Raw genomic sequence first — 27,843 nt, forward strand, 5'->3', positions numbered from 1 at the left:
CAGACCCTCACACTTGCTCTGTTCCAATAGCCAAGGGGAATATTGTTCTGCTCTTAGGGGACAGAGAGATTTATTCTTACCTGGCTTCTTCCTCAGAAATGTATAAAGCTTGCTCAGTGTCTATTGTTTCCTGTAGCTCCCATTTTATGCTCCTGTCATACATCTTGCATCCTTGCTCAGTTTTTTCTTTTGTTTTACTTTCTTTATGTTTGTTTTCTTTTATTTTGAAGAGAATCTGCTCTGAGAGAAGCTCAGTCTGTGTTGATTAATTCAACAGTTACGTCTCCTTTTGCTTTTCTTGTGAATTTTAAAGATTCAGGCTGGATAGTCTGGAACCAGTGATGTTATCAGAATTGTTTTCCATTCTGACGCAAGCAGTAGCCCATTGCTGATTTCCAGCACAGAATCACCAGTCAGTTTGGTGCAGCTCAGCTTTAATAGACTGAATCATTGGCTGCTTTTGTCTCTTACATAAAAGAAGAATCAGCCTCAGTAATCAGAGCTAAGTCTTAACACTATGAGGGGAAAAAAAACCAAACAACTAAATCACTATTCTTCCCACTGCCAAAAAAAAACATATGCCCACTGCATAAATAGAGCACTGTTAACATCTCTTTAGCCAATGCCTGATAACCAAAGAACCTGTTAATCTGGTTAGATATTTTATCAGCTCTTTGATAATGGCCATCAGAAGAAAGGCATATTTCACCCTATGAAACTACCCTGAAACTGTCCCTAGGAAGTTGTCCTACGAACGGTCCCTGGCAGTTTCGGTCATTAAGCATTTTGTACTTTTTTACTGCCTAAAAATGTTCAGGTACAGTTTCTCCCATGAGACAGGAGATATTTTTTCATCTGATCCTATAAAAACTATGGGTTTGCCTCACTCTCTAATCACTCCTTTTGCATAGTCAGAATAGAAGCATTACCTTTAAGTGACAATACCATTGCATTTCACTTACATTGACATTATGAGACATACATGACAGACAGACATGTCCATTTGCTCATATCATCCTGGTGCAAAACATTCTGTAGCAGAGAAACATTCATGACCTTATTTCTCAAATACATTTCTAAGTATTATGCTGTTACAGCACCCCTAAGTTCTGCAGCAGGCTCTAGGAAAGGACATGAACCCCAGCCCTGCACATAAAACACCATCCTCTCATTGGGATGGCAGGTTTTTAATGAAGGCTCATGTTATTGGACACCTGGGTCACTGATTTCTGAAATCACTGCTTTCAGCATTTAGAAAAGAAGAGAAATGGAAGCAGTCAGCTTCAGAACAAATGGTTATAGCTCTCAGTGTTAGTCAAAAGGACAATGTCCTCAGCACTTCCTACCAGAAGTGAAAAGCTCAGTTGTTCTTGGCAAGGCAAGCTATTGCTACTCATGGACATGCTCTAAGTTCTGCTCTTGTCCAGTCTTCTAAATGTCATTAACAAATTTGGTTGTCATAACAGAAGTATCAGCTGAAATTCAAGCTACAAGGAAGCCAGGCCAGGCATGAAAGGCAAACCACAGAACTGTCGCACAACTACCAGGCAGTTACATCTGTCCCAATTGACTCAGGTCTACTGGAATTATCAGTTCTTCCAGTTCCTAGTTCAATGACAAAAACTACCTTAATTTTTGCTCCTTCGTTCTCTTAGGAGAGCAGTTTCAGGAGTTACCAGTAGCCTTGTTGTAAACATCTAAATACCTTGCTTTATATGTGTAAGACTGGAATGATAGGAAGATCTTACTATCTTTTATAAGGCAATTGGTACAGTTTGGGTAGAAATAGAGACAGAAAACTTCAATCTCAGTAGAAAAATGGGACACACTGTTCTGAGCTTCGTTTAGTTATGTTAATCAGCTAAACAACTTGAGGGAAGAGCGTCATGAAGGGCAACCACGGGGAGAGGTTATAAAGCTCATTTCCTTATCAGTTGGACAGAGGGTGGACCAGAAAGGGTTTATCAAGAAGAAAGGCTTTAAAAAAAATGGTAGTTCAAAATCAAAATGAATCTGTTAATGTCTGTGTTTCTAATATCCAGCAAAGTTATGCATTTCAGCCCAAATCGCTTCCCTCAAAGGTATTTTGTACATCTCCCTTGAGAAGATGGTGCAGCAAGTCAGAGATAAAGTAGTTGTTTGCAAGAAACATTCTTCTCTGAGAACTGGCTTTTCTGTTCCTTTCCAATTATCAGTGCAGATGTATTTTGGTGCAAAGTCACTGCTTCACTTGCGTAACTCCAAGAGAGTATTTGGTATGTTACAGAAAGCACCTTTCACTCTAAAGTTTCCATGTGTGGTGATTTGGTTGTCAAGAACAGAGTGTGGGGGTTTCTTTTGTGGAAATGTTTCCACAATTTGGAAATACTTTGGCAACTTTTACATTTGTTATTCTCACACAACCTCATTCTGAAAATCCTCTGAACATTAGTTCAGTGAGGTTTGGGAGAGCCGTTTAGAGTATGGAAGGGAGAGGATCAGCATATGCTATTCTTCCAACACAGGAGGTACTCATGGAATGATATTCTGCACCCCACCCAGGGCAGTGGCATAAAGCCCCCAGGAATTTTCCAGTAGTGTGCTTCAGTGTGTTCTTCAAGTGGTTTACTCAAAGATGTAATTATTTCCATGGAAAAGTATCTTGTTGCATGGAAGTTGTATTCCGATGGCAGAGATGGCCTATGTGCATTCTCCCTTCAGTGCAGACACAGCAATGTCCAACTACATCACAAGTGGGTTGAATAATAGCTTGTTGTGTAGCAGTAAGAGAGAAGGTTTGTGAGTTTTCCATGAAGAATACTAAGAATACTTTATACATTTGTTTTTACAGGGTTGGGGTGGGTTTTTTTTGCTGTCAAATATGATACCTACAAAGTTTTCCTGGTTTATGAATATTCTTCAGAGGATTTGATGGAGGGCAGGGTAGTTAATGAATTTGTGCTAAAAAGACAAAGAAAAGGCTTACTACCTGTCAGACTGGAGAATTACATGTCCTACTCCTTTCAATCACATTAGTAAGCACTTACATACTTGCCTGCTATCCCTATTGAAAATTCACTCTGGTTGTCCAGCTGTGATTTTATGCTGCTTTGCAAAACCCTATCAGCTGTTAAAGTCCATTTGCTCTGGGGATTTCATTATGGGAATATTTCAAAATCCATTTGTCAGTGAATAGCAGAATCACCAGTTCCTTTCTTGGGGGTCAATTCACAGTCAATGTTTGTTGCCTTTCTACTGACAGCTGAATGACAAACCAGTGCAAGAAGAACTATTTGAAGTAATAGGAAATGAACCTATTTCTATGCTAATGCATTTGAATCACTGTTTCTCTGACAATATCATAATCTTGGAGTCTATAAAATGTCTATACATTATTTGTTCTGCTGCTGTGTTAATAAACAAAGATTCATTATTCTAATTTTGTCCTTTGTGTTCTGTAACCTTTGCAGGAAAAAAAAAACAACCCAGCTCATAACCAGTGGTGATAAATTAGCACCAAACTAGACATATTTACATGGACATAGGCTTCATATTGAAACACTAATTACTGCAGGCAAATTTAGTTTTCCATTTAATCAGATTTTACAGGTAATTAACAGTCAACTAAGATTAATTACAACTCATTTTGTGTTAATGTCATCTTTTGGTCACAGAAAGTTTACACAGTACTTTATTTGCCAGATGTAAAAGCTAATTATTACATAGACGTATCAAGGTTACACAAACACGTTTTTAGTTCACCACACACCTCTTGCTTGTCTTAGAAACACATTTGTGTGAGATACCTAATGGGTCTCCAGAGAGGTACACAAGACCTCCAGCAAGCCATCCAAAACTCCCCAAAAGCTGCAAGCTGTCCCACCCAAACAGACTTCTGCATTATTCAGCTGTATTCAAAAGAGCTATCAGACCTGTCAAGTTCAGCACAATCAGTGCAAGACCACACTTTTGTATCCTTCCTCATGTTTCCCTGCAGTTAGCTTTTTGCAGTTCTGCATCCTCTCTCAATACTTCTTCCCTCAGTGCCAGACACAGCCACTAATGAGTCCTTCAGCTGCTGCTGAGCAATACTGAACCATGACCATAGGATCAGCCACATATTCAGAGTAGCTCAGCTAGCTGGTAGGCTCTCCAGTTGTATCTTAAGAGTCTTTCTAGTCAAGTAACTCTAGTATTTCATACCATGGAGAAAAAGGTGCTCCAGGCAAGCCTGGGGATATCACCCAAGAACTGCATTCAGTGCAGGCTGGGGATCTTACAGACACCAGCATAACAAAGCAAGACATAGATTTATAGCCAACTCTGGCTCTGAGAAAGACCACAGAATACTCAAAGTACAATTGGCTTGCAAAAATGCCAGGTGAGACCTTGAGAAGTCTGTAACTTTGACATGGAATCAGGTTGTACCATGCTGAGATGTTCTTGCCTTGTTTCCTACTTATAAAAGTCCATTATTCCAGTTTGTTTTACACTCTCCTGTCACAATCCACATGCTGTAGCTCCTCAGAAGTCTCATACAGGAGACTCACTGCCTGAAAGGCTAATCCTCCCTGGCTCAATCAACCTGATTCATCACAATTCACTCTCAAATTAATAAATCCACCACTTTCCATCCCCTCCCTGGCCACATTACAGAGATGCATGAGGTCCCCACCTTGCTTCATGCCCTACTGTATTAAATAATTGAGCTCACATTAAAGATGTTATTCTATACAGAACCAAAGCACCTCCTGACCTGTCACTGGACAGGAATGTGAAAAAGGAGAGAGTAAAGGACATTAATTCTTAGGCCTCATCACAAATAGTCAGCAATCAGAATTGCTACTGAAACCAGAAAGCACAGAAAATCACATCTTCTGAAAACCTGCTCAGAAAGTGAGTTGTAAAGGTCAGGAATAAAGCTCATGAGGGGCTCATGGGCTCCAGAATCTCAGAATTCATAAAGGCTTAATTCTGGAGATCCCATTTCCTGGGAGCAGGACATTTGAAAAGAATATTTTATGAATATCCCACTTACCCTGAACTGAGAGGAGATCTAGCAAATAAAAGAAGCTGAAGGAGAGAAAGCAGTTCCCAGGAGAGTCACTTTGCCTTTGCACAAATGAAAAGTGTGTCCCCGAGCAAAACTCGCTGGTAAGAGACTTCTGTAAAAGGGCAGATCCCACTGTGGAGCACAGCACCCCTGGACCAGTTCCGCAGAGACTTGGTCTCTTTCAGATCCCAACAGTTAGAGCGTGTTTCTTGGCACCTCCTAAGCCATTCTAGGCATGGAAAATTCTGGGATGTGGGTGGCATCAAGACTGTATGAATCTGGTGACTCAATGTCATGATCATATGGAGGAGGTAAGGACATGGAATTGCTGAATTTACCTTTGCCATCACATACAACTTATGCTAACTTTGTGCTGGTGTCAAGTGAGAAGACACTCACTGATGAGTTTTAATGAACAGAATAGAATAAACCAGGTTGCTCCTGTCCAAGCCAAAACCAGATAAATGTCATAGTCCAACCTCAGATAAGCAAAACCAAGCAACAGAGATTATTGTAGGCAGTCACACAGACATTTTCCTCTCTTGCTTTCCCATTGTTCTCATCTACCTCAACATAACAAAGACAAGAAGCAACTAGAAGTATGAGAGTCAAAAAATGAAGAAGTGGATATAAATTTCCCAAAACTGTTTAGTGTATCTGTCTGTGGAACACACTGAAACTGCTTAGCCTAAATGAGGAAATAAATCTGATCAGGAGGCAATATTTCATCACTTGAGGCAGGAAAGTACAAACACATGTAAAGTGTGCTCTCTGCTAAGTTTCCAGCTGCAGTTACAAAAAACATAAAATGCATTTCTGTGCGTAAGACAAGAGTTTGAGGAATTGGAGGCCTCTCCTTACAGCAGCATGGTAACCACTTGTCTGTTATACCAATTCTCCCCCATTCAAGTGGAAGGTTTCTTGCAAACATCTGCCCCAGACACAAAAACCTGCAGAACTTCAGAGCAGGAGGATGCTTATCAAGTTTATTTTACAGTAAGGTGACATGGCCTTTGAGTTGACTATTCAACTGTAATAATTTAACTGTAGAGTCATGACACAATTGAAAAACAAGAGCCATTGGCACTCTATTTTTAACTTCTCAAGATGAGTCATTTGGCAGTGAACTAATTGAACCATACCCTACGCTGATAACCTGTTTTCATCTAGTAATTCCAAAACACTTTATAATACTTGGCAAAACTTAACCTACATTACCCCTCTGAACAATAAGCTCCTCTACAGAGTTCTTTTAGAGGAAACAAGTGAAAGAAGGTCCAGGGTGAATAAGTGATTTTTACCCAGTCTCCTCTAATAATCAGTGATTAATTGGAAACGGGAACACTGACAGTCCAATTTTCATACATTAATCTTGGGAGAATGCTTCTCTCTCTGCAGCTGTGTTGCAGAGGTGATTGCAATGACTGGCTGTAGCACTTAGATCCCCTAATAGAAACAATTCCATTAAAACTAATTTATAATTAAAAATAATAATTTAATGAAGATTAATTGTCTGTACATCAGTTCCATCTTTGCATTTTCTTAATTAGATCCTGCAAACTCTTATTTACCCATCATGCATCTAGAGAACTAAAGATGGAATATCATCACTGTCCAGCATCAGAGCATTTGTCCAGCTCTACACTGGCCTCTGTAATAATCACCTGACTGAGAGGTCTGCAGATGTCCCAGCACTGTGCTGCCACATAAGGCAATGGGGTCCCACAAGGCCAGAGCAGACATGCCCACCAGGTGTAAATGCAGGACAAGGGTTACAGAGCTCCATGCCTGTGGCTGTGTGAAGTTCCTTTTCTCTCACTGAACCAGATATGTGTAGAGGATTGACTTTTCCTTACTAGCACTTCTGTGCTCTTTTATTAAACTGGGGAATGACAGCTCTAGCAAGACCTTAGTATCTGCCTAATACTAGGAGGATATTTTTACTGTCCCCTTCACTACAGAGTGTGATGATCCATGCAGTCATATAGAAGTGAACCAGGTCATGCAGAAAAACTAAACCTACCCAGGGAGGTGGTGGAGACTTGATAGGGCACTTGGTTGCATGGTTTAGTAGATTAGGTGGTGTTGGATGATAGGTTGGATGCGATGATCTTGAAGGTCTCTTCCAACCTGGTTTATTCTATTCTATTCTACTACCCCCACTCAGGGAAGTTGAGCTGTTGAGACCAAGACAGAAGGACCTGTTGACCTTATTCCTGCACAGTTCGCACCTGTCATGGACAGACCTGACAATGGTTTTAATGGTCCCAGTTCCCAATTACCCTTGTTGTTCCTGAGCAGGAATTGTGTTACCATAACATGGTTTCAAAGAAAATATTTTTAGCTGAAGTTGCTGCATGTTGTGAAACTAAAAGAACAACTTTGGCAAAACAAAATTGGGGCTCATGACCACATCTGTGATTTGCACAGCACCTTGCACCAGTCCTGTCATGGCCTTTGACCGCTATCACAGTGTTAATATCAATGTTCCCTACAGACAGCAAGTTCATTAAATTCAGTCAGGAAATGAAGTGAATTCAGTAGACAATGGAAAGACCAAAAGACCAATTAAGAACAACCTTATGGAGGCTTCCACCAGAATTCAATAAAAAGTCCTGCTTTTAAATCAAATCATTTATCAAGAGAACACAATGGGGAAAAAAACAACACCCCAAAAAACCAAACCAAACAAACAAACCAACAAAAAAGGAAAAAAAGACAAGTAGTTAAAAATGTTGCAGTTCATGCAACACTTCAAGTGCTAAGAAAGGATACAGAACCTAATTTACATCAAATGGGTTCTTAATATATACTATATAAACTTCAAAATCAGCAAGAATTTCTATCAAATGAGCTATTTCTGTCCTCACAGACAAACTCTGAATTCCTTTCCCTTTCAAAATTCCCTCATAAGTACTGCTCTCTAAATTCTTTATTAACTCTGAACCTCCAGTTTGTATTTCTCCAAACAGTATGTTAGAGCACACCAGCACTGGCATTTATCTGTTCCACAGGCTTCTTATCTTCCATCCAATCCAGAGCACCAATACTCTTTATTGTCACACTCCATTTTCTTTCTCTGACTTAATTTGTATCCTTCTGATGAAATACTCACATCCTTTACCAATATCTCCTTATGACAGAAATGCCTTCAGGAGCAGTCAAAATAATGTAGTCACTTATCCCTGGTTCTGAGTCACTTGCATCTATTGTGAATCACTGTGAAACACTGCTTTAAGCTCTATACTTAGAAAATGTTTCAAATATAATGGGATTTGAAACACATTTCAACAATCAGCTCATATCATGTATCAATATGAGCAATGAATCAGAAGTCTGCAAATATATAACTATCTATAAGTAGAAGCAAAATCCTGAGCCTTCATATAAACCAGATGAATAGAAGAGCAACTCAACTATCCTAAGTAACTGCAGTAACTTAGGCACCCAGCAGTGCATCCTTTGGACCACAGTTGGTCCATATCTCACCAGCAGGAAGTTTACCAAACAGCCCCATAAAAGGTAACACAAATCATCACAAGGGCAAACAAGAACAGAACCCCAGAGAGAAATACCAACAACAAATGCAAATTCAAAATTTAGCCTAAACTTTATTATGTAATCCAGCAGAAGGTTAGGAGTTGTTGTTTTTAAGGGCAAAGACATTGATCCATGGATGTGCACAGAGCATTCACAGAAGCAGATGTTCACCTGCTGGTTATCAATCATTAAACTGCATTAAAAAAAATCCACAAGAACCCACTGAGAGCTTCACTCTCCCTATTTTTTGCAAGTTTCAAACACGCTAAGAGGCAGCTAGAAAAACCTGCAGTACTTTCTTAAGGCTACTCTTCTCTGCAGGTAACAGCTTTAGCTGCTGCTTTCATGTAGTATAATCTTTAATGGAAACAGAATAGGGCCATGGTACAACTTTCCTCTCATGATGTAGTTCACCTTATGAAAAGTCTCCATATAACCCCTCTTGGTTCAACATTTGTAAGTAGTGCCAGTCCAACTTTCTGCAATCATTACTGAAAATATCAGGCTAGAATTTTCTTCTTCAGCAACAATACACAGCAAGAAACCAATGCAGCATGACTGCAAGTGATTAATACCATTTCCTTGAAATAGCACACTGACAAAATTCCCTTAGCACTTTCAAACTCCAGTCAAGTAAAATCAAACCGAACAAAACAACAAAGCGCACCTTGGATTCTATATTGAGGATCAGAACAATGCTCTAGGTGAGTGGGAACCCTATTTCCAAGTGTCACTAGCACTTTTAACCTCAGAGAGATGCGTATGTGCTCCACAGACAGCTGCAAGAAACCCAGAACATGTAGGACCCTTTGATACCAGCACACTTCAGTATAAAGAGCAACACCTTATTGAGCAGACAGGATGAGATAAGCAGAAATCCTGGCCCTGTATGGGCTAGTTTAAAACTCCCAGATTGAGCAAGTAACTCAAATAATGTAGAAGCATTATTTATTTCAATAAAAAGTAGGTACTGCAGGCTCACCAGAGGAAAACTTCAGTATATGTAGGTTCTTAGGCCATGTCCATCATTTCAGTTCTGAATGTATGATGAAAGTTAAGAACTATCTCAGGTCAGAGATGTGTCCTTACTAATCTCTTTCCTGGGAAGGAGTTTATGTGTATTTATCTTTGTGTATGAAGGTTAACAGTACAGTAATTTCAGGTTATGAGGTGTCCCCTTGTTTGCTCTTGGTAAACTAGGATAAAATTTCATCTTTCATAACCTTGATTTGCTTGATCAAGAGATAATTCAGCAACTGACAGTGACACCAGAAAACAGATTTACTAAGAGATGACACAGGATAGTTACAACTGTTTTGCAGAAGGGAAGAATAAAATGCCAGCAGTTAAAAATGAGACCATCACCTTGGATTAAACAGTAACACCAGAAAGTCTCCTATCTCAAATGTACTGGGAGGAAAGAAATAGTCTCCAACTAGGTTCTGCACACAGAGATGCAAAATAGCATTCTTAATATACCCAATCACAAACCATTCGCTACTGCCAGCTCCATGGGTGCCCTGCAGCCAAGAGCTGCTGCCTCAGTGAAAGAAACTCAAGCTGCCATAGGAAGAGCTTCCTTCTTGAATCAAAGTACAGCTTAGAAAGGGACCCTACACCTGGACAAACGTACTAAGCAAGCAGTAAATTAGTAGTGGAGCATTTAAAACAGCTCTCCCAAGCATATTACAAAGTTCAAACAATAATCTATGCTAATATGACTGAAAATTTGCTACGCAGAAAAAACCATCTTGTGTATAATACACAGGAAATTAGAAATGAGTTCCATGTAAAACATACACATGAATGTATACGCATACACACGCTTACAGAGATACATACACAATCCTGAACCTTTTCACACACCAAGGCATTTTAATACCACACTTCAGTTATGCTTCTTCCTGAAAAACAAAGACTTAAAATGGTTGCTTTCTATTCCATCATGCTTTCTTGCTCTCTGCTTCATACAGATCCTGCTAGTGTTTGGTGACCATGATAAATAGCCCATGAAAATCTCATGTTTTATATAGCTATGTGCATTACAAATTCTTTCAGGGACTACCTAAATTTTTCAGTAAAGGAACATGTTGGGATAGGTCCAACAGCCTGAGCTCCCATTTAATAAAATAAGAGACAGCACAACTGACTTTCTGTAGTCCTTCAAAGCAGGAAATCAAAACCTAGATACTTCAAGCACTTTTAAAAAATACAAGCAATGCATGTACAGATATACCTGTGCATAAAATAAATGATCTTTTGTGCTTTCAAGAGATGTTTGCTTTTCCTGCAGTCAATTGCCTCCCTTGGGTTGCACACAGCAGGGAAACCTTGTGTAAAGAATGCAGACTGTGATATCCCAATAGTAATGCAGGATTTAAAGTTCCATAATTTCATGGTTCTCTCTTTTATCATACAGGGAGGAAAGTCAGAGAAAACAAAATGTATTTTTATGGGTACCTCTAAAATTGAGTGAATATGGATAGACAGCTTCCCAGCTGAATATCAGTGTTTGATCTGTCATTATTACATGAACAGTTTTTAATCATACCCCTGCTAAACTTAATGGATCTACTTGCATGAGTCAGGTGTGCAGGATTTTCCCATAAAAATGACATAACCAGTAATAGAAAGGCTTGAGAAAGTAGTAACTGCAATAACAACTTATACTTTATTCATTACAGATGCATAATTAATACATTTATGTAACTAGGAGTGAGGAGAAGCGCAAAAGATATGGGTGAAGAAGGGGGCACAGAGCAGTTTTCTCTTTAATCAATGCATTGGTCTACAACTTAAATTGTGTATATTCTTAACACATTTTGAAAAACTAAGCCTTCTGGTGAGACTTTTATCTAGCTCCAAGGTAGCTGTAAGTTCTTTGTCTCACCTGCATTGGGAAGAAATCAGAAGCATTGCCATGCATACAGAATCACAATAATGCAAATGAAAGCCGGTAGCTCTCCTCTACCATGCTTGTCATCCTGGAGATAGCAGCTCATCAAGATAATAATACTTGTTATTGAATAAATTCTACTTTTAATTGGAATTATTCCACATTTGACATTAGTCTTTATTGTGCTTACATTTGTCTCATAAGTAGTTACTTGCTTCTCTTTCAGTATCTCCTACTGCTGTTCACCTCTTTCACATGGTCCATATTTTCTTTCAGACAACAGCTTTTTGGGGGCCATGATTGTTGCTGTTATTTCCTATTTCTGCCCAGTATAATACAGCTTAAATTGCTCCTAGCCCTCAGGTGGTATTTCAATATGCATATTATTATATAACAACAAAACACCTGTGTGGGATGGGAGTATCCTGGATGCTTTACAGAAATAACAGAAAGAGATCCTTTCCTGAACTACACAGAACTTCAAATTCTAGTTTGGCAGCCTCATCTCCATGACTATATCCTGTGGGGATACATGAATAATAGAGGAGAATTAGTGCCATTTGTAATAGCTTTTGCTCAGAGGCCTGTTTTCCTCCATGCAGAATCCTAATGATGGTGCTGCATGGGCACAAACATCCAGCCCGACAGCAGCCAGCTAATGAAGAAAGGTCTGGGGCCATGAACTCTCCTGACAGGAGCACAGAACAGAACAAACCAGGTTGGAAGAGACCTTCAAGATCAAGAAGGAATAACACACTGACCTTCAAGAGGGAATATCACACTGACTTATTTGAAGGTCAGTGTTGGTTTGGCTGGAAACCTTGGACACATACTGCAATTTGACATGGGAGTGATACAGAATGAATTGTTAAAACAAATTTGAAACAAAGAGTTCAGTACTCATGAAACAGAAAGAGGTGAGATACTAGGAGAGAAGGAATAATGACTTGGTTCAAATTGCTCTCTGACTTGTGTTGCCAGAAGTGCTGCAAGCAATGAGCACTGCAGAATCTTCTGTGCCATCATTCAGCCAGGCTCGTTGAGCTGCAGGTTGAATTTCCCTCTTGAATACAACAATGGGAAAAGGGATTACATACCCCATTTGAAAGTGATTTCCTCCTCCTTTTCCAAATCCCACTGAAGGAGACACTGATTTTCAAAAAGCCATGCTCTTAGGGATAAGCACATTGTTCACTTCCATTCATTGACCCAAGGTATTATAATGTGCTCAATGCAGAATCCTGTACTTTAGGATCCTTATTTCAAAAGCCTAGGATGAAAATGGCCTTTCCATTATCTTCCTATGTGTTTTTATTTCACTCTCTGTGCTCATCATTGATGTGATCTCTTGCTTTACACTTGGATCTCAATTTCTTTGGAACAGAGACCATCATCATGACCAAAGCAACTAGACATTATAACAAGATGAATAAATATATAACTTAAAAAGAGGAGTTAGATTTGGTGGCTAAAGGAGAATCAAGAATGTTGGAAAGCCAAGTGAATTATAAACAAACACACACAGACAAAAATGTAGACAATGATTTCCCAGAAAGGATAATATGTATCTTCATGTAACCTAGCCACTTCTAGGTGTGGTTGTGACAGTGACTCTGATGTGGAATCAGAGTTCAGCATGATAGACCTTTTCTTTTCAGCACCATAAAGAGACATTCTTCCATGATGTGCCTGGCCATAACACGATGTGCTACCCAAAACATTGTTATTGCTATTTGATAGCACAACTCACCATGGCAGATGAAACTCATGAAACAATGGAAAAAAGATAGTGTTAGACCAGTGAACTTCCATGGCAGAGGGAGCTGACAAATGCTTTCAAGAGCACTCCCTCGGTTTGTGAAAGTGGACAGCTTTCTGTAGTTAAGGCAGGAATTTCTGTTCCATTGTTAACTTGAAATCTCACTGTAAAGAATACTTCTGTTTGCTTCTGCAGCTCCTAAGAAAATAATAGTTTCCCTCTGAAGTCCTGTAAATACTAGCAGTTAGGAACATTTCTTCTTTACTGCTGAGAAAATGTGCAGGATCAGGGAGTCTATGCCAAGGGTATGGTTAGAAAATTATGCTGGGGGTGGGGAAGAAATGCACTGTGGTGTTGAGTTCAGTATGCTCTGATTTCCAAAGTCCAAAAGACATTGCATAGGTAAGGGAGATAAAAATTCTTTAAAGGGTGGTGAAGAAAAAAAAACAACAAAACAGGCAACATCTCTGCATGCAAACTAGAAGACTGTGTCTGCAAAGGGGAAGACAAATTAATGCTACTAAAATTACAGTTCTGACCCAGTAGCTCTGGACTTTGCTAGTGGCTGCTTCAGATTTTGTGTCTGAGTTTGAGAAGTCTCTCCTCTTCTTCAATGAGTGCATAAAGAGTTCTGCTCCCTGCAGCCCAGATTCTGACTTCTGTGTGAAACAGGGATGGAAAAACTGTACTGCCAGATCTTCATGGCAATGCCTGATAAGGACCTGATACAATAGGGTTTTGATCTCTGATGCTTGTTGTGATACAAATAATACTAAAACTTGACTCTGGGTCATTTAAATACCACTAAGTATCACAGAATGTTAAAGGTGGGAAGGGACCTCCAGAGATCGTCGAGTCAACCCCCCCTGCCAAAAGCATGAACATCAGATAAAAACCCCTGTAGGTTACCTCAAGGTTTCTGATGTTCAGAATTAGGTCAGTGAAATTCTCCATTCAAGGTTAATAAGAGAAACTGTACATACTCATGTTATGCACTAGCAAAGAACAACAAACATTGCCAATACCTAATTTTAGTATCTCAGATACAAGGTTGTTCTAAATAGAGAAAGCCAACAGCCCTTAGGAAGGACAAGAGCTTCACTGAGTTCAAGCATTAAGTACTGCATTCTCCCCAGTCTATGTTTCAAGCAATTTGCATCATAAATCATGGTTTATAACTTGAAAGTATTCAATACAGGTCTAACTCTGCTTCCACTAAAGTGCTCCATACAGTTCTGTTATCATTACTGGCAAAAGAGACAGAAAAGAGACAAGTGCCTTTGAAATTTTCTGTTATCGTTGTATGCAGGTGAATTTAACTCACAACCCTACCTTAAGGTAAAGGTTCATATACAGGCAGTAAACTGGGAAATGTCAGATTTAAGCCTCAGGGTCCCTAAGGTGTAAACCAGCCCTTTGTGCATATGTATTGTGCTGGAGCCTAGTTACACACCTCGCGTACTTTTAGTCAGTGCATATTGCACCAAGCTGCTGGTGCTCACACGTAGCGAGGCCTCTTCAGTACTTCATCTGGTCCTCACCACTGTGTCTGTGGACTTACTTGGAGTACAGAATCCCAACATGCTTTAGAGGCAAAGTTATCAATTTTCTCACAGTGGTTTTTATGGAGCTCATGACACGTTGGACTTGATGATCTTTGAGGTCTTTTCCAACCTTATTGATTCTATGACTGCAGTATGACTTCAAGAATATGCTTCACATATTCTTTTCTCCCCTTGACCAGCACCTCTATGTGGTGAAGAGAAGACATTCTCCCATTGCAGTGATGGGGAGTCGAGTCAGGGAATGATTAAGGTCAAACCTTTTGCTAATTTAAGATGTCCAATTTCAGATGCTTGAGATCAGAGTAATTATCATAACTTTATGCAGTTAAGTATAGCTCCTATCTAGTTCAATTGCAGCAAGAAATATCTAGCCCTTCTCAAAGTCAGAAAAAATAAATAACAAATCTATAATTCAGAGCTGTACTGAGCAAATACATCCAGCTGAGCTTTCTTTTAAAATGGGACAAACTACAACTACAGAACCTGTAAAAAAAAAAATTGGCTAAGGGGATCACTCAGCATCATAGACAAACTTTCTCAGACCTTACACCTCTTTTGATAACTTCCACAGCTGAAACCAAGTCCTAGATAGCAAACTCATCAGTATTGCACTCCAAAATCATCCTCACCCATAATTCACCACCATATCAAAGAATGCTTTACTGGGCATTTTTTTCCCTCAAGTTTTCTACCATCTGACCCAAATCTTATTTGGTTGTTTCTTTGGACAGGAGAGCTTGGTTTTAGGTGGGTGTGTGTGTCCATATATGTGGGCACATTTGTATGTATTAGAATAGAATAGACCAGACCAGGTTGGAAAAGACCTTTGAGATTATTGAGCCCAACCTATAATCCAACACCATCTAATCAACTAAACCATGGCACCAAGCACCCCATGCAGTCTTCTCCTAAACACCTCCAGTGATGGTGACCCCACCACCTCCCTGAGCAGCCCATTCCAATGGCCAATCACTCTTTCTGAGAAGAACTTCTTCCTAACATCCAACCTAAACCTCCCCTGGTGCAGCTCGAGACTGTGTCCTCTTGTTCTGGTGCTGGCCACCTGTTGTTTGACAATACATAGATGTAAAGAAAAGGAGATCTTGTGTACTTTTCAGATTATGAACCTTTATGGAGTCAAAGTTAGTCAATGAAAAGCAAAACCACAGGTACATTTGACATTGAACTGTTAAGCCAAGAAAGAAGAATCATTTGAAATCATTAAAGCAAAGGATTATCTTACTTATTTGAAAAATACTTCTGGAAAATAGCCAAGTGTCAGAATCCTTGTCTTTTGGACATTGCAAGACTGCCCAGCCACAGGGGAGGGGAAAACCCCCTTGGAGTATTTCAGGACAGAAGCTCTCTATGATTTCAGATGCAGAATTGCCAGAAAGAATAAGAAGCAGAGGGTGATGATCGTTTATTTTACTAGTGATTTTTCCTCTTCCCCACACATATATTTTTAACACACTACATCTATTTTCAAGGGAAGGCTCCCTTTCCTCCAGCCTCCACACTTTCTCTAGGCCTTCCTTGTCCTCATTAGCTGCAGCTTATGAAAAATGCAGTTGCTTTGCCATGCTATGAAGACCAGGAAGAGATAAAATGTCAGGGATTTTCCTGAAAGCCTCCTCATATATCTTTTTCCTGGACCAGTGACCCGTGGCTGCAGAATTATCTGTCTAGCAGGACAACTAAAAGCAGCCCTGGTTCACGTGTGCCTATTTGCCCACTAAGGAATGACATAGATTCTGCCCCTCAAGGGAAGCAAATACATTTGCAGGTTATAAAATACTCCTGTCACTCCTGGCTGAGGACAGGAGATACTGAATTTTCTAGGAGGAAGACTAGTTCCATGGTGAAAGCATTGAAGACCTGGGAGGCAAGGGTTAAGCACTGGGTCTGAGACAGGGCTAGATCATGTCTTCATGCCCCCATCCTCTCTCAGTGAAGGAGAGTCACAAATGAAAGGTAAGCGTGCAGCCTGTGATAGGTAGGAAGACTAAGCAAGCTTCGTAAGCTATGCCAGCATCCCTGCTGCTGAAGTTAAATGCATTAAGGGTTGTGAGGCACTCAGGTATGAGAGGAGGCTAGATCAGTGCATCCAATCAGCAGTTCCTCCTGTCACTGCAAAGCATTCATCTATGGCACTTGGAATTTTTTTGACGCAAACCAGCAGACGTCACAGAATTCTTCTTCTTTCAGGAACAAATAACAAACCACTTCAAATTTACACCCCTCTGCAGGGGAAGGGCACTATTCTTTACTCTAGAGATAAGACATATTTTGAGAGTGCTGCACCAGTCTGCCTATTTTGTTTTATTTCCATCCACCCCCTCCAAAGACAGTTATTACCTAGGCCAGGAGAAATCCAATGGAAGTCGAAAAATTTTGCTTCTCAAAGGGGAGAGATATTGCCCAACACCTTTCTGGGAGCATCCTGGCCTTAAGGGTGATTTCTATTACACTTAAGGGTAACAAGTGATTTCTTGCTTTCAAGGTTCAGAATTCAAGGAGTGTTGGCAGGCACAAGGATTCATATGGTGCTTTTGATGGTGGAGTTGCATGCCTGTGTATCTGTAAGCATAATGCACGAACATATACAATCATAATGTGCACAGTGTTCTCCTGATGGAGTGCTAATACCCACAGTTACTTGTTAGAAACTTGTCTAGGAGGAGTTTCCTTAGATGGCTGTCAAATCTCTAGAGGTGCACGTATAACGCGCCGAAGACCCAAGGGGGTCTGATCTTATTTGAAAGAATCAAAATCTGTGGGACTGAATGAATTAACAAATACAGACCTTGCAACAAATTGCCTGAAGCCAGTACTGACCCAAACCGATAGTTCCCATAGCACCCAACACCACTGCACCTCATGGGCTCCGAGGCTGAAGCACAGCAGCTATTTAGCCCTGGGTCAGACACTTCAGTCTCAAACTAAGCTTCCCCCTCTGCCACATGTGGGCAATACATTTCACCTATAGCACTGAGACATCAGGAAGAATATTTTTAAAGGCAAGTTGAAGCCATAAAGCACAAAAAACACATTGGGTATTAATATTACATGTGGAAAGCAACAGTTTAGCAGCACACACCTTTCTGCAAGGAGGCTATATTTAAATAACAAAACCCTATAATTACATTGCATTACTGTTAATAGTATAAATGGTTAGAGTATCTCCTGTCCTAAGGTCTTTCACAGTCTGTTAGATTCCAATTATAAAAAAACCCCAAACAATATATGGCAATTCAGTTTCATTATAATCTCTTGAATGCAATTAAAAAGGCAAAACTCAACAGGATTATCTAGTGCCCTAAAATCTGAGAAACTGCTACCTTCTTCTTAATACTGACCAGCAGACCACCTCCAGTTTCCTGAAATTAAAAGCCATAATTAGACTGCACAGCAGTTCAAATGTGTGTGTTTCAAGTATGCTGCCTTTTTAGGTGCTTTCAGAAGAAAACAGAGGGAATAAATAAAGGGCTAGTAACAGGAGAAAGCTTTTAAAAAACCCCATCATTTTCAATACACAAGGAAAATGAGCCTTCAAAGCCTGTGCATAAGCACCTACATAATTGGCTGGATTTTCAAGAGCACTGAGCTTTCAGTGGTCCCCAGCGAGACCAACAATAGCTTTTGGATGCTCAACAATTTATCATGACTCAACAATTTCCCCCCTGGGCATTATTTACCAACTCTGTGGTATGCAGAAAGCTAAAACATTTGAGACTGTCATTTTCATTTGGACTTGGACATTGAACACTATTAGACTCCCCTAAAACACCCACAAGTATTTCCACATCTTATTCCCAGATCTTACAGCAAGAAAAAAAGACACCCAAAAAACCAGACTATAAAAGCCCCAAAACCAAAAACCCCCAGATCTAATTTAAATGAACGCTGCACACCAGGATTCAAATGTCAGAGCTGTATCATGCTGGCAGAGGTTACATAAAGTAATGATTAATTAGTCTTTTTCCCCCCCTTCAGGTTTTCCTTGCCTGTCTATAAAAGACACTAAATGACTGTCTGTGCAAAAGGCACATTCTTCCCAGCTCTCTAATATCACTGAAAAGCAGGCAGCCATTTCATTTGCCAGCAATAATTTATTGTGTAGAATCAAAACTCTGCAAACCACCCTCACCTCATCTGTTACTTTCAACATCTCCCACATCTATTTGATTTTCTTCCTGGCTTTTCATGTTAACTGGTCATCTCTTGCCAAATCCCAGCTATTTCAATAAGAATCTGCAGCTTGTTCAGTAGTTACAGCTGTGTTCCATGCATGCAGAGTGCATCTCACAACGAACAGCTTTCAGTGGCATTACAGAGACAAAACTCAGGAGGGTGTTTGTCCCAAAAGCTCTAAAGAAGAGAAGAAAACAAAACAACCCCCAAAAAAGAACAACCACCCTCCCCCCGCCCCAGGAGTTACCCCAGTTTTTAAAAAGCTGAATATGTGACAGGAATTTGAAGCACTGCCCAACAGATGAGAAGAGCAAGTGGCCTCTGCTAAAAATGGATGAGAGCCTTCAGTGCCACCCTTGGCCACCTGCCTCTGTGGTGGTGTCAGAGAGGTGTCACTGAGGCAGGCACCAGGAGGACAAATGTGGCAGCCTGGCAGCAGGGACCAACTGCCTCCCAACTGCCAACTCCTTCACAAACCACCTCCCTTTATAGAGACTGGCCACAGAGCAGCTACTAGCAGTGATAATGCTTGATGGTTTTAGTTACTACCAAGGATCAGTGTGCAGAAAGGCTCTTGCATATAATTGCTCCTGAGGAGACCAAGGTCATTGCTAAATCTTGTGCACCATGTTGGGGGTGCAGAAAATAAGAGACCACACCTGCAGGGAGGAGTGGACAGGACAGGTTACCCTAAACTGGCCAACAAAGGATTCTATCCCACATAGTTCTTATTCAGTGTAAAGCTCAGGGATCATGAGCATGAAGCCCTCTTCTTGAATGGCCAGCATCTGTAGAAGAGTCTGTCCACTCTGCTTTTGATCTCAATCCATACATTCCAGAATCCACTTCCTGTCTGCCAGTGAGTCCAGTCTGGGACTTCTCCAGTTTCTGCTCACAACATCACTGGTGTTTGATGATGACTTAATTTCCATCAGGGAGGTTGGGTTTCATGTTGGTTTGGTGTATGTATAATTTTTTTTGTTATTATTTTGAAAGTAGGTTTAGTTTTCTTTTCCAATCCACAAGTCTCCCTTATTCCTTTTCCCTTTGAGAAGGCAAAGCAATGAATAAAGAGCATCCGTCACTCATTTAGTGTCCAGTCCTGTCCTGACCCTTGATAATGTATCCTCTCATCTCTCCCAGAACATGAAAGCAAAAGGAAACGCAGTGCTAGTTAACATTTCCAAAGACAATTAGCACAAATGGACAAGGAAATGCCACACCTTTTCCAACCAGATTGAAATCCTCTCTTTTGCACACTGTCAGTGCAACCTGAAGAATTCCTTGACTGAAGCTGATCTATTCTTGGGTTAGTTGTATTATCCACACTGGTGAATAACACAAAAATTGCTGCCCAACAGTTTTTTGGCTTGGGGCCGTGGACTAATCTTCATTTGGTAATTGAAGGCTTAAAGGATGGAAAAAACCCACAAACCTCTATGGAAATTGTCAAGACAATGGAAAGCAATGAAGTATAAACATTCAAGTGTCACGTAAATTCAGTTTCCTGTCACCTCTTGTTTCAGCAATAAAAATAAACAGAAGTCATGAATTACTCCTAAGGAGCAGCCAACCACATGCAAAAGTAGAATAGAACAGAACAGAATTCACCAGGTTGAAAGGCTATCTAACCAACTAGACCATGGCACCAAGCACCCCATCAAGTCTCTTCCTAAACACCTCCAGTGATGGTGACTCCACCACCTCCCCCGGGCAGCCCATTCCAATGGCCAATAACACTTTCTGTGAAGAGCTTCTTCCTACCATCCAACCTAAACCACACTAAAACAGCCAGTACACACTGCTGAAAAACTTGCAACAAGTTAATTTCTTTCTCCTCACAAAACCAGTTTCTCTTTGACTGACACAAAGCATTTAGTCATGAAGTGGGCCAAGGAAAGACAAAACCTAGGCTCAGGGCATATTGGAGGCTATGCTTCTTGCAACTCATAGGCATTTGCAATGAAAAATACAAGAGTCTGGATAGAATGGAATGAAGCATCATCTGGAACATGGTTTGAAAAATGTATATCACTGTCCTCCCACACAGAGACTCTCCAGAGAAAGAGCACTTGTGTAGCTTCATTACATTCTCCCATTAACTGCCTCCCTAAACCTCTGCCACATCTATTCTTCTTCTCTGCAGGACTACACACAACTTGTTTGTTGCAGCAGACCATGCCAGAGCAACATAGCTGAAGAAGGAATTGATTCTTGCTCAAACTTTTTTTATAGAGGTCAAGGAAAAATGACAAAGCAGCTATTCTGGAAACAAAGAGAAATAAACTCCAGATTCAGTGACAGGACTAGAAGAAGCATGAACAGCAAGCATCCCACTAGGATTCATTTAGGCTTGTATTTTTAGCCTCAAATACATGTGTTATTTCCCATGTGTATTTTACATGGCCTGTTGAGCTCAATTACTTCATATCTTTGTGTACATAAAGCAGTATTTCCACAATATTACTTATTACAGAAGTAGCAAACAGCCAAGCCCTCTTTTCCTTCCTAGAGTAAGATGGGAAAGAGCTTTCTGGCGTTAACTGGGGGAGTAATTAACTGCAGTTGTATCACAAATTGGGACAAAAAGTATCAATTTTCAGATCTTTTAAACCCTTAAGAATTAAACCAGAAGCTTATTGCATATTTTAGCAGCAGGAACAATTTTTAGAACAATAGTATTGTTTGTTTTGCAATTCTCCATCCCATAAAATCTTGATTCAAATATTTTTGTTGTTGTTGTTTTCTATTTTACTGCAGATGCACAGAAATTAACTAAAATTACATTTATGGTATGGTCATCATTTCCCCCAAAATATTTGGAGTTAGATGATTTAGGGGGAATATCCCTGCATGAATGAATTGCATTTTACAGAAAGGAAAATTCCCCTGCATCATAGTTTCAGATAGCTCAAATTTACAGCAGAGTGAACACTGAAAACTGAAAATCTGTGCTTAGCTTGTGACAGTAACTCTTTGCTACTGATCGCTGTAGTCTCTGGAATTCACATTAGGATGCTGAACAGCAAACAACAAAATTGCTTCTTTCTGGCATGACATATAAGATGACAATTTATTTACTTAGATGCTAAGAGCATTGTAACTGACTGGAAAAGTTCTGAAGTTGTAGGAACTTAGAGGACTTTATAGGAACTTACATGAAGAATACTATACAGCATGTAGGTTTGGCACCGGACTTAGACCCAAGTGCATTCTAGCCACCTCCCACCTCAAGGTCAGGAGAAAACCAGTGTGAACAGTATTACCTCACAAGTATGAGGACAGAAGGTAATTAGTAAAATACATATTTTGAAACAAGTTATGAGGAAACCAGCTCTGCAGGCTTATTTCAGCACGTAAAGATGGCCTGATGTATAACGTGGTCCTAATCCTCAAGTCCATTCTCAAGCACAGCTCCACTGGAGTTCTTAGGCCCACGTCTGAGGACCTATGAGAAATCTGACTTCTGAAATCAGCATTTCTCCCAATCATGATTAACAAGAGTACAGAGAAAATTCACTTACAATACCAGCTTTTTCTATCATAAAACCTACATGAAAACAAAATAGAATAAAACTTAATGACAAGTTTGTTACTCTTGCAGATTTAAAGCCTCGGTTTTCTAAACAAGGGGTTTCAGACTAGTGAAAGATAACAGCTTGATGAAGCCAGTAGATTTTCAGTTTGACCACTTGCTCTTCATCATCTTTCCGACACAGGCACTTTCCAGAATTGCATAACATTCTTGGTTTTACACACATGCCTTTCAGCCTCCTAATCTCCCAGAAGGGCATTGGAAAGCCCAGGCTGTAAACATGGAACAAAATCAAATGAAGACATCATCCATGTAATCACTATAACCTCAAAGATGTTATGGGTAAGGAACATTTCTGAAGTACCAAGAGATATCATATTTGAACAAGAGAGAAAAGCCTTCAGCAAGGAATGTCAAAACATTTCCTGAACAATATGCATGTTATTAATGGACAAATCTTATGTGCTAATTACTTTCCAGGGCTGTTTTAATCAATTTATCCTTGGATTTTACTGCCCCATCCATTCACAACTGCTCTTTGTTTTACCTGGTTGGTTTAATTGGGATTATTGGAATAAAACTTTTAATTGCAGCATGACTTCCAACAGCAAAGGCATGCCCTGATATAATCCATCTAAAACTATGTGTTGTCTTTTATGAGGAAAAGACTGGAAAATAATTCAATTGCATGCAACTGAAGACTCCACTGATCAAGCTCACAAAGATTAATTTCAAATACTCATTAGATTCAATGGATTAGCATTCTCAGCAACATTTGCAAAGTAACTTTTACATCAAAGATATTTGGAGACTATTTTTTAAAGGCTGCTAGTGTTATCAGATTCTCCTGAACTGTGCCAGGGTTTCTTAAGTAGAAGAAACAAAGTTTAGATAAAAATTTCCTACCACAAGAACTAGTCAAAGTTTATTCCACTCAGTGCAATCTACAGAACCTGAAAATTAGGCAATAAAAAAAAATTGTTATCCTTCCCCACCTTGAACTGCTTCTTATCTCATACCACTGTCTCAGAATAACAAAAGCCTTAAGTTTGTGCTTACAATGTCCTTCAAACTTTATCATCTGCTTTGCTATAGACTTTGTACAATCCAAAACTCATGACTTCATGCCTCTTTTCTCTCTCATTTTCACGTCAGCTAAGCTTCAATACATTTTCTTTGTCCATCCCTGAGCTTCTCTCTACCAGCAGTCACAAAAAGTTGTGTATACATTTGAAAATAACCATTTGATCCTGGCCATGAAAGCAGAAAGATAAAAGTGTAAGGCTGTCAGCATACTTAAGGAAGGCTGTAATTTAGTGTGCCATTCATTAATTCCTACAACCACATTAAGATTAAGTATCAGACCCCTTTAAACCATACACAAAAAGAGTTGAGAGGTTGGTCATGGTGTGTGATTAAGCTAAATTAAAGACCCAAATGCTTTCCACCTAATGTCCTACTGTATACATTTCACCTCCAGTCAATTATATGTTTATTATGGCATCTCTGACAAGCTACATTAACAATAAATTAATGTCAAAGTTGTGATTTCACTTTTGACAATAATATATAATATATTATAACTAAGCCTTAAATACCTGCATGTAACTATTCAGCTACAGACATAAGTGAAGGTAATGGAGTCAAAAACGGCAGACTAATTGCTTCAGATGAAGGCTTATTATCTCTTCCAATTTCAAGCTCTGCAGCAGTTCAACAGCATTGTATACTACTGGAGTCAAAGCATTGTGAATCTTTATACAAAACTGACTTTTAGTTTTCTCTCTTTCAGTTTTCATAGACAATAAAAGCAACAGGCATTTGTTTTCAGGCTGACAAAGGTAAGGAAATAAGCTGGAGGGTTAAAAAAAATAATGCAACCAGCAGTCCAGCCTTTGGTTTTGGGTTTTTTTTTTTTACTATTTCACTCAAAAATCTTCCCCTTTCTAACAGGTTTCACCATGTGTAAGTTTTACACTTCTTAAGTAAATGTTTCAGCCTGTATCATTTTCCTTCGCCATAAGACCTGCTCAGGGGCTGACTGCCCACTCAGATTGGAATTGTGAATTCACACCTATAAAAGCAGACGCAGAAGGGCACAAGGCTTTCCCACACAGCGGGGCTGGCAGTGTGTATGCCCATCAAATAGGTCTAAGGAACACACCAAGTTTGAGGCAACAGCAGACAGACAGTATCTAGATGCTTCTGTTCCCTTGATGACAGATCAGGATCACATCAATCAGGTCTCTGGATCCCAGCACAGAATCTAGCCTATCCTCTGCACATCATCATCTGCAATTCAGCTTTTTTAAAGATGGTCATGGAGACAAAGAAAGACCTTCCAACAGCACTCCTCACTCACACAGATGTGGGAAGATTGTCCCATCCTTTAGGCAAGCTCTTCTGTCAAGGCTGCAGAGCCTGGAGGCACAGCCACGATGATGGGGCTGCAAAGCTATTTAACAAGACAGATCCCAAAACAGAGTCCCTGGTGCACCTCTGTGCCCAGACTTTGTCCAGCAGAACGGGACAAATTCTGCTCTGAGAAATTACAGTCTATCTGCACTTCTCACTTGCAGATTCCTTCAAAAACTAATATCTCCTGATAGAAGCAGCCATGCCTTGCAAGAGATCATGTGCACAGCACACAGGCTGTCTCTTAAAGAGGGACAATCAGGGCACTGATGGATGGGTAATATAATGGACAATGAGGGAAGCAGAGCCCTTTTCTTGGGAAAGAAGATGACTTTAATCCTTTTTTTCCTTCCTTGTTCTTCTGAGAAGCTTCTTCCCTAGTAAAGACAGCTGCTGTTTCTTTCCCACTGCACGTCACATGACAGAAGTCAGTGTCTCTAGTTAATACATTATTTAAGCACCTATCTTGAAGACAAGACATTTCCGAAGAGATGCAGCATATCTGAGTGCTGGCAATAACACTGCTCTTCACTGCTTCCCTCAAGGCAGGTAGGTGAACAGCTACTAGTGTGTAGCAGGATGGAGATACTGAGACAATGCACCGCCCAAGGCCACAACATGAATGCCCAGCCAAGGGGAGCAAAGAGGCAATGCTCTGAACTCCCTTTGCCACACAAGACTTGCAGATAGTCCTCACCTTCCACCTCATTTCTCTGTTGGTGCCACCACATCATCCACATGCTGCATGGAGAGCAGTCACTCGCGCTATGAGCCCTCAGGAAGTTGGCAAAACCATCAGAGATGTTCCACTGAAGGCATTCTTGGGACTGACAAGCATCATTGCTTCTCAGCACAACTTGGCTCATCATGCTAACCATAACCCTGTAAACAATTCCATAGCTGATTTTCCTTCTTCCCCTGTCTCATTGTTCCTGCTGCTATCTCCCTGTGGGATAAGGAAGAGTGCTGCCCTGTGCTCTCTGCTTCCTTATGCCTGCCCTCCCTGCCTATCTCCAGCTTCTTCCTCCACAAGCACCTTTCACCACCAAATCAATTCATACTTCTCCCAGGCAACCAGCACCAGAACAAGAGGACACAGTCTCAAGCTGCACCAGGGGAAGTTTAGGTTCGAGGTGAGGATAAAGTTCTTCAAAGAAAGAGTTGTTAGCCATTGGAACGTGCTGCCCAGGGAGGTGGTGGAGCCACCATCCCTGGAGGCGTTCAAGAGGGGACTGGACATGGCACTCGGTGCCATGGTTTAGTCAGTCATGAGGTACTGGGTGACAGGTTGGACTTGATGACCTTTGAGGTCTTTTCCAACCTTATTGATTCTATGATTCTGCTGTAATTCCCATAACTCCTCCAGATTGTTAATAGTTACTACCCCACTCTCCTCTCATTTTCCTTAATCTGTGAAGGATTTTTGCAAATATATGTGGCAAATAGCCACATCCTCTCCACTTCCATCATACTTAAGAGCTCACTACACTACTTTTGTCAGGGCTTTATCTCCACAAGTAGCAGGCTCTTGCCTTCGGCCTTGGCTCAGAGCCTCCATCCTGATTTTCAGGAAGATGTTCTTCATCAACCTCATGGGCCCTGAACTTCAGCATCTGTCTTGAGCTTCTGAAAGGTTCTGTTTCTACCCTTGACCACACTTTTTCCCCTCATTTATTTTGCTGTTAAGAGGAAAAAAAAGGGGGAGAAAGGGGGAGAAAGGGGGAGAAAGGGGGAGAAAGGGGGAGAAAGGGGGAGAAAGGGGGAGAAAGGGGGAGAAAGGGGGAGAAAGGGGGAGAAAGGGGGAGAAAGGGGGAGAAAGGGGGAGAAAGGGGGAGAAAGGGGGAGAAAGGGGGAGAAAGGGGGAGAAAGGGGGAGAAAGGGGGAGAAAGGGGGAGAAAGGGGGAGAAAGGGGGAGAAAGGGGGAGAAAGGGGGAGAAAGGGGGAGAAAGGGGGAGAAAGGGGGAAGAAAGGAAAGATAAAAAAAGAAAAAAGAGAAAAAGAAAAAAAGAGATAAAGAAAAAAAAGAGAAAAGGAAAAAAAGATAAAAAGAAAAAGAGAAAAAGAAAATTTAAAATTACTCTCAGAAAAGGTCTTTTTGCATTGAGCAGGAGAGCTGAAAGATGCATTTCTTACCTCAAAATATAAAACTGCTTCAAGTTCCCAAAATCTGAGAATCAGATAAAATCCCAATATTCTATACATTATCTCCCTCTCATGTGCAAGTTTGCTTATAACTATGTGAAGTCCTGCCAGGATTTACCTGTATCTTGATCTTTTTTTCTTTTTTTCCTGCTGAAATTCTTATTCATATCTAAGTCTTCAGAATGAGTTTTAACTTTCAGTTTTTCTCCTCCAACCTTTTCCCTACATTATCTGAATGTCATGCAGTACATCTGTCTGATATCTCAGGCACTTGTGCAGCCTGAGTTAACCACAGTATCTCAGAACTTCAGATTTCATGCACTTATCCTCAGAAGACCACCAGCTTTCCCCACCCAACTTAAAGTGACAATGGGCTGCCTCAGCAGAAGAGCAGCTCCTGACCCTCACAGAGGATGCGAGTCTTACCCTCTTGCTCAAAGCTACAATGGAAGTTGCATGCTCCAGCCACTGAATCATAGAATCAATAAGGTTGGAAAAGACCTCAAAGATCGTCAAGTCCAACCTGTCAGCCAAGACTTCACCACTACTAAACCATGGCACCAAGTGCCACGTCCAAACCCACCTGTAATCCCACTCAGACTTTTCTCTTAGATGAGAAATTGATGCTCACTCACCTTTCCATTCTTGATCACATTCATTACTTTTCAAGTATAGGTCCCTCTCCAAATTTGTTTGATAAAGGAACCTGCTCAACACACTGCTCTTACTTCTGCAGTGAGGAATTCTCCACATTTGCAGCAGCCT

The 27,843-nt window shown here is 40.4% G+C and overlaps 1 protein-coding gene across 2 annotated transcripts in view; it reads right to left on the reverse strand.

Moving 5' to 3' along the window:
* DPP6 (dipeptidyl peptidase like 6) overlaps nucleotides 1-27,843 on the reverse strand; it is a 385,855-nt gene that overhangs the window by 205,538 nt on the left and 152,474 nt on the right. The gene's annotated exons all lie outside the window — the stretch shown is intronic.

This window comes from Dryobates pubescens, chromosome 21 (assembly GCF_014839835.1).
Source record: "Dryobates pubescens isolate bDryPub1 chromosome 21, bDryPub1.pri, whole genome shotgun sequence".
NCBI classification, from domain to species: Eukaryota; Metazoa; Chordata; class Aves; order Piciformes; family Picidae; genus Dryobates; species Dryobates pubescens.